This window comes from Ovis aries, chromosome 23 (genome assembly GCF_016772045.2).
Source record: "Ovis aries strain OAR_USU_Benz2616 breed Rambouillet chromosome 23, ARS-UI_Ramb_v3.0, whole genome shotgun sequence".
Taxonomy (NCBI): domain Eukaryota; kingdom Metazoa; phylum Chordata; class Mammalia; order Artiodactyla; family Bovidae; genus Ovis; species Ovis aries.
The window spans coordinates 40,646,484-40,657,345 of record NC_056076.1 but is presented as its reverse complement, the minus strand read 5'-3'; positions in this window follow the sequence as shown (position 1 = coordinate 40,657,345).

Sequence of the window (10,862 nt, the reverse complement as noted above, 5' to 3'; positions counted from 1 at the left end):
TTCCTCAGTGATCAAGGCAAAGAAATAGAGGAAAAACAATAGAATGGGAAAGACTAGAGATCATGTCAAGAAAATTAGAGATACCTAGGGAATATTCCATGCAAAGATGGGCACAACAAAGGACAGAAATGGTATAAAGAACAGAAGCAGAAGATATTAAGAAGAGGTGGCAAGAATACGCAGAAGAACTATACAAAAAAGATCTTCATGACCCAGATAACCACGATGGTGTGATCACTACCTAGAGCCAGACATCCTGGAATGTGAAGTCAAGTGGGAAGCATCACTACGAACAAAGCTAGTGGAGGTGATGGAATTCCAGTTGAGCTATTTCAAATCCTGAAAGATGATGCTGTGAAACTGCTGCACTCCATATGCCAGCAAATTTGGAAAACTCAGCAGTGGCCACAGTTTTCATTCTAATCCCAAAGAAAGGCAATGCCAAAGAATGTTCAAACTACTGTATAATTGCACTCATCTTACACACTAGCAAAGTAATGCTCAAAATTCCCAAGCCATACTTCAATAGTACATGAACCATGAACTTCCAGATGTTTAAGCTGGTTTTAGAAAAGGCAGAGGAACTAGAGATCAAATTGCCAGCATCTGCTGGATCATTGAAAAAGCAAGAGAGTTCCAGGAAAACATCTACTTTTGCTTTATTGACTATGCCGAAGCCTTTGACTGTGTGGATCACAACAAACTGGAAAATTCTTCAAGAGATGGGAATGCCAGGCCACCTGATCTGCCTCCTGAGAAATCTGTATGCATGTCAGGAAGCAACAGTTAGAACTGGACATGGAACAACAGACTGGTTCCAAATAGGAAAAGGAGTACATCAAGGCTGTATACTATCACTCTGGTTATTTAATTTATATGCAGAGTACATCGTGGGAAATGCTGGGCTGAAGGAAACACAAGCTGGAATCAAGCTTGCTTGGAGAAATATCAATAGCTTCAGATACGCAGATGACACCACCCTTATGGCAGAAAGTGAAGAAGAACTAAACAGCCTCTGGATGAAAGTAAAAGAGGACAGTGAAAAAGTTGGCTTAAAACTCAATATTCCAAAAACTAAGATCATGGCATCTGGTCCCATCACTTCATGGCAAATAGATGGGGAAGCAATGGAAACAGTGAAAGACTTTATCCTGGGGGTTCCAGAATCACTGCAGATAGTGACTGCAGCCATGAAATTAAAAGGTGCTTGCTCCTTGGAAGAAAAGCTATGATCAACCTAGACAGCATATTAAAAAGCAGAGACATTATTTTGCCAACAAAGGTCCATCTAGTCAAAGCTATGACTTTTCCAGTAGTCACGAACAGATGTGAGAGTTGGACTATAAAGAAAGCTGAGCACAGAAGAATTGATGCTTTTGAACTGTGGTGTTGGAGAAGACTCTTGAGAGTCCCTTGGACTGTAAGGAGATCCAACCAGTCAATTCTAAAGGAAATCAGTCCTGGATATTCACTGGAAGGACTGATGCTGAAGCTGAAGCTCTGATACTTTGGCCACCTGATGCGAAGACCCAACTCATTGGAAAAGACCCTGATGCTGGGAAATATTGAAGGTGGGAGGAGAAGGGGATGACAGAGGGTGAGATAGTTGGATGGCATCACCAACTTGATGGACTTGAGTTTGAGCAGGCTCTGGGGGTTGGTGATGGACAGGGAAGCCTGGTGTGCTGCAGTCCATGGGGTTGCAAAGAGTCAGACATGACTGAGCAACTGAATTGACTGATACTGATGAAAATAGGGGCGCATGTATCCTTGAATTATAGTTTTGTCCAGATATATGCCCAGAAGTGGGATTGTTGGGCCATATGGTAATTCTTCAGAATCTCAGCTCTTTAAGTGACAGGATAAAATTGTTCTCTTCAACTTTTAGAATAGCCAGATGTGTTTTATTTCTACTTCCCTGAGGGTTTCAGGGTTTTCTTCCTGCCTTACTCTTTAATTGTCCCAGGGATGATCAAGACCCATTCAAGAGAGCAATACAAACTCTGCACTAATCCTGTCTTGGCCAAACTGGGGGGCTCAGCTGTCAGAGCCACAGGGAAAGGAGTGGGTCTTTCCAAAGTGGTCAACTGGGGCCATGCTCCTTCTTGCTTTTCCCAGCTCCCAGCATTATTATGACCAAACAATAAGATCAGCTGTGTGACAGCACTCAAGAAAAGCAAATACTGAGCATTACCAATCAATGAGTCTCACTCCAATACATTACCCCAAAGAAATGACCACAGCTTGCAGACTGGGTCTGAGTGGGTCAGCACAGTCCTTTCTCCTTGACAAGATGGACTAGGGGAATCCATCCCGACTGTTATCCTGGCCAGTGACGCTACTGATCCTTCTACTTTTCACTATCTACAAGGAAAGAACTGTTTCAAGCAACTGTGAGTGGGAAATAAAAATAAACCATTGATTGAACCCTCTGCAAGTTATACAATTGCTTTCTATTTATGAACTCATAATACAACGCATATTTAAGACAGACTAAAACTAGAAAAAAAAAGAACAAATAGTAGTGGGAGACAGAGCAAAGACAAAAAATCTGTGACAAGGACTGTTCACAATGATTTAAAGTTTCAGGGGCTACTTTCTTTTCCTGTGGATCAAGAACCCCTGGGAAGACAGAATGGATGGAGCCATCTCAATCCATCCCACGTGAGTACTAACACCTTGAGTGAGATAGTGAACAGCTTGTAAAGAGATGAATCTTCATTCTGGGGACGAATATTAAATTTCACATTTCATAAAAGCCTTGAATCAGATTTACTGCGTGAAAAGCGATTCTCAGTTAACATCGTCCACAGGAAAGAGGGTGCCCTCTGCTCACTTCTGATTTGGATTGTCTGGCTCATACCAGCAAAAAAAGATTGTTTCCTCCAGGAATTCACCTCAGCTGTCCCTTGTACTTTAAAGGTACTAGAAGGACATTTTAATTCTGCACCAGAAACAAGAGGTTTCTGAAGCTGTCAAGATTTGTCTGAACCTACATTTGGTCATCAAGAAATGCAGCAAACATAATCTCTCGAGCTTCTTGAAACTTGTCCAACTGGTAAGCGCACTGACGTAAGACTAACTCATCAGAGAAAATGACTTTATAACGGAATGTGTCTTTTTGACTGTGCTCCCCTCACGCCTCTGAATTAGTACGTGTTTGTTCACAAAAGCAGAGACCACTCTAGCGGATCAAGTAGGAAGGGACTGAGTAGAAGAAATAAGGTGCTTATAAAAATTTTGGAGAAAAGTAAATATCATATTAACACATACATATGGAATTTAGAAAGAGGCTACTGATGACTCCATGTGTAGGGTAGGAATACAGGTGTGGAGAATGGACTTGCGGACATGGGGGAAGGGGAGGGGAGAGGAGTTGAGAGAGTCGCATTGACATATATACACCAAGTGTCAAATAGGCAGCTCGTGGGAAGCTGCTGTATCAGTTCGGTTCAGTTCAGTTGCTCAGTCGTGTCCGACTCTTTGCAACCCCATGAATCGCGGCATGCCAGGCCCCCCTGTCCATCCCCACTATACAGCGGCTCAGGTCGGCGCTCTGTGATGGCCTAGTGGGGTGGGGTGGGGCGGCGGGAGGGAGGCTCAAGAGGGAGGGGACAGATGTATACGTATAGCTGATTCACATCGTTGCACAGCAGAAACTAATAAAGGTTGTAAAGCAATTATCTTCCAATTATATATATATATATATATATATATATAATATATAGTGATAGCCTATAATGGAAAAGACTATGTATTATATATGTTTTTGTTTAGTCGTCCAGTTGCGTCTGACTTGTTTGTGACCCCGTGGACTATAGCCCGCCAGGCCCCTCTGTTCGTGGCATTTCCCAGGCAAGAATACTGGAGTGGGTTGCCATTTCCTCCTCCAGGGGATCTTCCCAACCCAGGGATCTTCCAAACCTGGGTATCAGGCCTTGGCAGACAGATTCCTTACCACTGAGCCACCAGGAAGCCTATATATATATATATATATATATATATATATATATATATATACATACACATACATACATATATATATGTATATATATATATATAAATCCCTTTGCTGAACACTTGAAACTAACTTCAGTAAAAAAAATAAAATTATATAAAAAGCCACACTGGATGCCTGATGGAGCCAGCACTGGGCACTGCTGTAGCTTTCAGCTTTGCAGTTAGAGACCAAAGAGCTGCTGTCTTCCCAAGTCAGAAAGCTACAGAGAGTCGCTGCGGGTCCCCCAGATGAACCTCTGCAGGCTGATGCCAATGGCAGGGCGGACACTGCTGATAACTCAGTCCACAGAGACCACAACTGCGGCTTCTGGAGTAAGAAATGAAATGGCTGGCTTCCTCCCACTTTCCAAACATCAAGTGAGCTCCTCTCACTGGGTGGAATGTTAAGCATATGCAGAGCACTTCTGGCTGGGGAAAAGGGAAATGGAGGTTCCATAATTTTGGCCTGTGAAACATGGGAAAAAACAGGAGATATATTGCCCAACCTTCATCTTCAGGATTTCTAGTTGCTACTCTTCCCTGCTGGCTCAGTGGTAAAGAATCTGCCTGCAATGCGGGAGACCTGGGTTCAGCCCTGCAAGATCCCCTGGAGAAGGGAATGGCAACCCACTCCAGTATTTCTGCCTGGAACATCCCATGGACAGAGGAGCCTGGTGGGCTACAGCCCATGGGGTCGCAAAGAGTCGGATGCAACTGAGCGACCAACACTTTCACTTTCATTTTCACCCTCCCTTCACCCTGCACAGGTTTGATTGCTGCTTGTTCTGGATAAATGCATTTCCTGGATGAAAAGCAACAACCAACGATCTTCAAAATAATTCCCCATTCAATTCCATTTTCTCTCCTTTGGACTTCAACCTCCTCAATACCTTCCACCTCTGCTTTGCTTGATTTCTTCTTAAATGCGTAGGTCAACATTCTAACAAAGAATGGGAACGCCGATATGTGTCAAATGGATTAGATCTGACAACAGACGTTACCGTCATAATGAAAGCTGTTGAAAGCATAGTTGCTATGAAAGTGTATTAATTCAATTCAACACATCCATTTGCATTTAACAAAAGACCCACGATGACATTTTGACATACTTTTCAGGCTCTTGTATCTGATTTTGATGAAAAGTAATACCGGGCTAAGAAAAAGGGAGGAGGTAATGATAGAAGGGAGGTGAAAGATGAAGTAAGGAAATTGCATTTGAATCTTCGAGCAAAAGAGAGGAAATAAAGTTATGCTATGTTCAGTGAAATTTTATGTCACATTGGGGCTATAAAAGGACATGGGTCCTCTGCTGGGCGTCTGGGTGGAGCCCAGGGGGATGGGAATGAAGCTGAGTTGGTGTGTGTGCGGCGACTCAGCTGTATCTCTACACAAACCACCCCTCCCTGCGAGGCAGGGACTATGATAGCTCACTTTCCCTGCCCAGTCACTCAGTCGCATCCAACTCTTTGCGACCCCATGGATTCTAGCCCGCCAGGCTCCTCTATCCATTGGATTTTTCAGGCAAGAATACTGGTGTGGGTTGCCATTTTCCCCAGGGGATCTTTCTGACCCAGGGATTGAGCCTGAGTCTCCCGCAGCTCCTGCCCTGGCAGGCAAATGCTTGACCACCGAGCCACCTGGAAAGCCCCTGTGATGGTTCCATCATCACTTTTGGGCCTTGGCCCCGATCTGGCAGTGGGGGCTCTAGAGGGAGCCAGCAAGGAAGGAGGAAGCCATTCCCCTGATCAAATCCCCTGCTGCACTTCTTCACCCCAGAGGGGGCGATGTCTGTCCACAGCAGTGGCCAACTCCAGTTTGCAGGTTTTTTTTTTTTTAAACACTCACAACACTGTTCTCATCACACAGGCTCAGAGACCTCTACCAGTTGAGCTGAGCCTTGTCAGGGCTGGGACCCAGCAGGACTGAGCTTTCAGGAATGATACTCCAGCCCTCCAACCCCGGGGTGGGGGGAGGGGACAGCCACTCTCATCACTCCCCCTGGAGGATACTTTACTGTTCTTTCGTCTATGTGGTTGTCTTGTTAAGAATATATGTAGAGTTTACCCTGGTGGCTCAGTGGGTAAAGCGTCTGCCTACAATGCGGGAGACCCGGGTTCGATCCCTGGGTCGGGAAGATCCCCTGGAGAAGGAAATGGCAACCCACTTCAGTACTGTTGCCTGGAAAATCCCATGGACTGAGAAGCCTGGTAGGCTACAGTCCATGGGGTCGCAAAGAGTCAGACACAACTGAGCGACTTTCCCTTCCCTTCCTTCCCTTACAATTCTTTAGAATAAATTCTCTCTTAAAATAGCAGGAGGAGATGGAGGGCAGGAGTAAAAGGGGACGACAGAAGACGAGATGGTTGGATGGCATCACAGACTCAAAAAACATGAGTTTGAGCAAACTCTGGGAGATAGTGAAGGATAGGGAAGCCTGGAGCGCTGCAGTCCAAGGGGTCACAAAGAGTAGGACACATCTTAGCGAAGGAACGATGAACAACGAAATAACATGGGTTTCTGTCTCCTGATTGGACCCTGTCTGATACATGGGCAAGCCACGCCTTGGGAATATAAGGGGTCTTGCGCTTGCTGAATGAATGATTGCAGGATTGAATGAATGAGTGCTCAGTCGCTGACAAAAGGCCGAGCTCAAGCAATAGTGGGAATGATGGTGCCCTGGGAGGCCAGCTGGGCGCCCCTGGGATTTGCCCCCGGCTCACTCCCTTGCCTGCCACCTACTCCCACTCAGCTTTCTGCAGAAACCTTTTCCTGGCTCTGGGCTCCCTCGCTGCAGACAGGGGAGCAGACAGGCTCCACACTCAGGCAAACAGGACACAGTCAAGGGTGTCTGCACGAGGCCACCTGGAACTGTCAGGAGGACACCCAGCTCGGCATGAAAACGCAGCACCTCACAGCCTCCCAGACCTGCACTTACCCCTAACTCCCAACTCTGGCAGGTCTCAAACCTCATCCCCTGCTCAAGGAAAGAACACAGCCAAGGGAGAAGTCGGGTTGACTATTACCCAATTGAAGTAATACAGTAGGAAGCAAATGAACCCGATTCTAAAAAATGGAGTACATTTCTGGCTTGGCAGAGGAAAAGAAGTGCATAAATTTTTAAATGCACCTGAAATTTTCCGTGATTACCGCCTCACCAAGGAGCTGGAATCCTAAAACGAGAGCGCCACCTGCTGTTCATAATCAGAACCTACAAGTCTTGCATATTTCAAAGCAGCTGTACAGCTAAGGATAAACGTTCCATGTTAACAATGTACCAAACCAAACATGCGTGATGCCTAGAATTCACTTAGCTCCCCCAAGAGATTTGGCTCAACTCAGAGCAGGTGAACTTACCACACGTCAGAGTGATTCCTAGGAATGCATGTTGTCCAGCATCTGGGACTTTGAAGAGGTTTCTCTCCTAAAGATTGGCAGTATGCCCCACACTTTCTCACAAAACTCTTGGCAGATGAAACAGAAAACAAACAGTTAACGCGTAAAAATAAATAGTTATGGCTGTGGACTAGACAGGATAAGAAGAGCACAGCAGCCTGTTCCACGGAACTGGCAAACCCAGGATGTTAGGACTAGGAGGGATCTTTGAAATCTTTTACAAGGACCATAGCAAGCCTTAAGAGTAAGTGATATGACTGACAGCTTGTAGATGTTACTGTAGGGTCCTGGAGGGGATGGTGCTTATGGAAGAACTTTGAAAGTCCAGAGTGGTGATGGTGATGAGGACGACGATGATAAACATTACTTGTTAGCCCACATCCAGGGAGACAGTGAAAGACAGGGAAGCCTGGCGTGCTGCAGTCCACGGAGTCGCAAAGAGTCGGACTTGACTTAGTGACAATCCTAGATGAGGAAAAAGAGACCACTTTTCCGATCAGTTTCTGATAATTAAAAAAAAAAAATAAGGCATAGCTCTCTTAGAAAAAATTCAGGGTGAGGATTAAAATGCAAATACGGGGACTTCACTGGTGGTCCAGTGGCTAAGACTCCAAGTACCCAATGCAGGGGGCCTGAGTTTGATCCCCGGTTGGGGAACTAGACCCCATAGACTGCATCTAAGAGTTCACATGCTGCCACTAAATATCCTGCAGGCTGCAACTGAGAGCCAGTGCAGCCATGTAAATAAATAAATACAAAATACCACAGAAAACAGGAAAACGCAGACCCACGTGTGCTTCTCCAAACAGCAAAGGGTGTTATTGCAATAAATTAAGTTCTTTCCTGAAACAAGTTTTGGAGGATGGCAGGGAGGGGCAGAGTGTCTAGCATGGTGTTGCTAGTGGCTCGGTCATGTATGACTCTCTGCAACCCCATGGACTGTGGCCCTCCAGGCTCCTCTGTCCATGGAATACTCCAGGCAAGAATACTGGAGTGGGTAGCTCTTCCCTTCTCCCAGATATCTTCCTGACCCAGGGATCCAAACTGAGCCTCCTGCATTGCAGGCAGATTCTTTACTGTCTGAGCCACCAGGGAAGACCCCTAGCATGGGTGAACAAGAGCTAAAAAAACTGAAAAGGGTTGACAATGGCGATCACATCAAAGGGGCCCAAGGAAGCACAGATGACTGGGGCGGCATCAGCCCCAGGACACATGGTCAGGGCAGGTGACCTCAGACCTGCGAGGTTGGGAGGGTCCTTTTCCTGCCAGTTCAGCCCCTCCAGCCTGCAGCCCGGGAAAATGGGCAGGGGCCATGGGAGCCACAGCCCTGCTTACAAAGCCTGTGTGACCTCGGGATAACTTGATGCTCTGGTCTCCAAAGGAAGAGGGTCCTTTTCTGTTAGGGTGCAGTGTTTCACCTTTTCTCCTGCCTTGTTTTTACCTCGTGTGGGGCTTATTGCACAACTGCTGGTGGATGTATGATTATCCCCTGTCCCACTGCCAATGAGAGTCTCCGTCATGGTCCCCGTGAATTCATGCCATCTCTCTCTGACCAAACAATCCATCATGATCCCCTGACACCCGGCAGAGCCAAGTGGTAGTCAGTGAAACACCACAAGACCCCGAGGTGCTTCTGAACCATTAACAGCTGGGTTATAATCAGTGAGATTCTAGTGTCAAGTACATTTTCCAGTGACCCAATTTCCTGAAATCGCACATCAGCATTGCCAAACATGACATTTGGTGATTCCCTGTTAACCAGGATATCAACTGACCAGAATTCCTCTCCTAAGGGTGTTCGCACATCGTTTGCAATAAGAGCCTATAAAGCCAAATTAATTTCTATGCTGATATGACATTTTCATTTCACTGATAATTGAAGGCTTTCTGGACCAGAGAAATGTTCCTTAAGGTAAATCTGAAAAAACTATTAAAGCATGTCAGTCATAATAGATATTTTTATGATACTGATAACATTGGCTAAGAAAACTATTAATGTTATCCTGTAGCTCCTCGGACTCTGCTCAGCAGTCTCAGGGAGGAGGAGTGAATAAGATGGGGTCTTGTCCTCTCTGCAGGAGCTTTCTTTGAGGCTTCAAAGATATCATTGCACATATATTTCCCAGAATGTTTGGCAGGTGGGCAGAGCAAAGACCTGTCCACGTCACACGCAGCCAATCTGGCCCTGGGTGAGTTTGCAGTTATGCTGTGGAAGGATTTCTTAGGCAGTGAAGAAGGCCACAGGAATGCAGGGACAATTCAAATGTTTTTGTCTCCCTTGGAGGCAATACCATTTAATCACTGTTGACTAAAAGAAATATACTCACAACCTAAAAGTTGAGAGTTAGGTTTTTAGTCGGTGGGAATGTTAGGACTCGAGCCCAGGAGACAGCATCTCAGGTGACTGGGAGAGAGCTGACGTCCAGGAGGCAGGGAGGAACCAGGCTACATACAAGTTTGCAGCAATGGGCAGGTAATCTGAATATGAAAAGATTACTATTAATTAAGAGAAAATGAAATCTCTTACATGAAGAGATTTAGCAGTCTCCTATATATGGGAAGATGCAAGCATCTGGCTTGCTGAAATCATTTCTTTCCTATGCATGTCTGGGGCCAATCCTGCTTTCTTTATTGTTCAGATACTAATTCCTTGTTTACCGTAAGAGACGGCTAATGTGTTGGATGGCCACTTCTCGAGCAGCACCTCCCAACCCAGCTCCTTAGTACTTACCAGGGAGGCAGTAGCTGATGGCTTCCAAAGAGCTGTCTTTGTTTCACCTGGGCTCAGTAATTTGCACTTGGAAAAGGCTTATTTAGTGGTAGAGCGTAGAGAAGAAAACATTTTGCTTCTCATCATCAAATAAGAATAATCCAGAAATGGATGCAGACTGCCTAATATATGAATTAATAATGGTACCATGAGTCGACTAAGCGGTTTGGTCTCGAATTAACAACTCTATTGATTGTGAGCCTGGGAATTCTGAATAAGGGCTTTTTTTTCCTTTTCCTCCTTTTTTTCCTTTTACACTGCTCAACAGAAAGCTGAACGTTGACAAAGCCTCAGCTGACCCCAGTTTTGTGAACAAGCAGACCAGCCACCACGCTGGGGAATGCCTATTGTCTGCCCCCTCCACACACAGCAGACACCAAATTACAAGGTGCCAGAAAAGAGGAAGGATTCTTTCCATCATCCTCTACCCAAGAAGGGAGCTAGCAGGAGGCCTGTGCAGATTCTGTCCACAAGGAACGAGAGACAGAGTAACTTTCTAGGTGTCCTGAAACTCATGGTTTGTTAATTAGAGGAAAGCACGCCGGGTTTCCCCAGAGGATGGGAAAAGAAGGACCTCCTTCCGCTGACTCTAGGGGGTGCCACGTTCAACCAGCAGTCTTCCAGAATGTTCAGCCACTCAGGTGTCTCATCGGGGTGTTTTAGATTATTAAATGAGACTCTTGTAAAACAATTTGATCAT